This window comes from Etheostoma spectabile, chromosome 19, assembly GCF_008692095.1.
Source record: "Etheostoma spectabile isolate EspeVRDwgs_2016 chromosome 19, UIUC_Espe_1.0, whole genome shotgun sequence".
NCBI lineage: Eukaryota > Metazoa > Chordata > Actinopteri > Perciformes > Percidae > Etheostoma > Etheostoma spectabile.
The window spans coordinates 1,258,953-1,261,368 of record NC_045751.1 but is presented as its reverse complement, the minus strand read 5'-3'; the positions used below and the strand labels follow the sequence as shown (position 1 = coordinate 1,261,368).

Here is a 2,416-nt window from a genome sequence, read left to right as displayed (position 1 = left end):
CTCCTGAAGGATCCTTCCTTGGAAGTCCTACCAAGGAAGGATCCTTGACATTGAGAACGGGGTTAGTTGTTGTGGCAGCTAGCCCCCGTCACACACTGACATCATTCCAATTTCAACTCCAGTGCTTTCTAACAAAACTAAATATTTCAGGGCTGCCAACTCTCACGCATTGGCCGTGAGACACACGCATTTGACTGGTTTCACACACGCGCACACGCCACACCCCGATTCTCACGCTGAAGTGTCAACCCGGTCGGTCAAATTTAGAAAGATGAGTTTATCCTGTTTTACTGTTGAGCCACTTGTGATCGATAGTTGTGCTTTCAGAGACTGTGAGTGGGTTCAAGAGCGTCCCTGTCTGTGGAATTTTCAAATTGTCGCAAAATGAGGAACATTTTTTCCACGAGCCATCCAGGTGCATTTCCCTGCTTCAGGTATGAGCTCTGGTCCACAGACCGTCCGTCGGTTCGTGTCCACTCTCTCTGTAAAGATAGAGGTGAGCAGCGCGGTGGTAGTGTAGCGACTTCAGTTATGTAGTGGACCCGCTCTGTGGGGGCTGTGACGCGTTGCATCCCTGTTGTCCTCCGATAAAGAGCAGCGTACGGCCACCTCTATAACTCGTCAGAGACCAGAGACCCCAATGGGCTCTGCGTCTGTCAGACGGTCTGATGAGATCTACCATATCAGCGGAGCAAGACATGCACAGCAGACTATATTACAACTCTCCACATCTCGGACAACAGAGATGGGAGGAGTTATGTGCACAAGTTTGTAATATGAGCAGAAATCTGGTGAAAACACACCTGAGCTATACTAGCTTACTATACTATAAATTATATATATATTAATATATATATATATATATATATATATATTATATATAGAATCAATACTGAAGGGGCACTATTGTGCATCTCTAAACTCTGCATCTCTAATATAACTGTAAATAATAATTGATGTTTTAAAATGAACAAATGTCTTTATTTTCACAAAAAAGTAAAAACAGTAAGTGGGGCCAGAGGAGAGGGGGCCAAACATTACTGAGCCTTGGCACAAAGGTTAAAGGATTAGAATTTATGAACTCAGTGGTTCTATCTTTAGAATTTCAGTGGTCTTAGTTGATCCCTAACATAATTTAACTTTGGGTCCCTGGTCCTACACCAGGGACCCCTGGACTGTTCACACAGACCCAAATCTTTCAGCTGTTGCTGACATATGTACTGTCTCTTCAGTGGTTCATTTGTTTGGCACATGTGTGGGTCCGTTCTTTTATTAAAGAAGTAATAATCTATTATATGTAAATGCTGAATGCCCTAAAACCTGTTGATACAACACACACCAAGGCTCCTAACCCTACAGTTTTGCACATTCATGTAAGACTTGATTTCCATTTTTTGCAAAATACTCTCCAGAAAGTGCCATTTAATGGTTTATTTTTCAAATTTTTTTCCTGGGGGGGCATACCCCAGACCCCCCTAGGGAGTCCCTCATCCACCCCTATACCAAATCCCAATTAAAAACCTAAAGGATAAAGACCAAAAGAAATTGCTTTGTACGCGGCAAAATATGGGTTGGCCCCCCCAAAATCTCACTCCAAGGTTTTTGGAAAAGTTGGCAGCCCTGATATTTACAATGCGTGTTTGTATCCACTATTGTCTTAACATTTTTACAATAGCTGCTGAGTGCCTTTGCATTCTATACTATACACGCCAGAAAAGGTCTGCAACTTTGTTTTAGCCTGTGGGGTTGTGCAAAACATTGCGCAGGAATATAGGGTGTCATAGATGTAACGGAGTCAGCTGACCCGATGCCCAAAGAGCAGCGTCCAGCACAGCCCCAACTGGGGTCTATACCAAGGAGACAGAATATTACTCCACGGCAATGATATTCAATACAGGAAACATGACGATACACAACATTTTTATTTATTCTTCAGATTTTTGTGTGTCGTTAATTTCTTTCTGCCATTGACCGACATATTTCGGCTTGTTTTTCCAGCCCCTCTGCTGTCAGGAGACAGGGTCGGGGTGGTTGTCCAGCACGGGGGGGGGGTCGCACTCTCCCTCACAGCTGTTGCCTGGCTCTGACTCACGACAAAAAACACAAGTAAAAAAATAATTTAAAAAAACTGTTTAAACTCTGTGCTACCATGTGTTTATTTAAATATAGGTATGTAGGTCTAAGAGATTGCAATATAAGCCTGTATGTTACTATTAGGAGTATACATACTGTATGTCCCGGATGTATAAATTAAATAAACTTCAGCCAGAGTCCCTTTAATATTTAACACTGTTGACCGCATAAGTGATCTTTCTATTCCGCATTCTTCCTACAGCCTAATACTAGTTTTGAGGAAGCCAAATGGTACACATCCTACTGCAAATTAAACTGAGATGTCAGGGTTTCAATCTCCACC

The 2,416-nt window shown here is 42.5% G+C and overlaps 1 long non-coding RNA gene across 1 annotated transcript in view; it reads right to left on the bottom strand.

The window, feature by feature from the left end:
- Positions 1–2,416, bottom strand: part of LOC116669407 (uncharacterized) — a 73,109-nt gene that overhangs the window by 69,095 nt on the left and 1,598 nt on the right. The gene's annotated exons all lie outside the window — the stretch shown is intronic.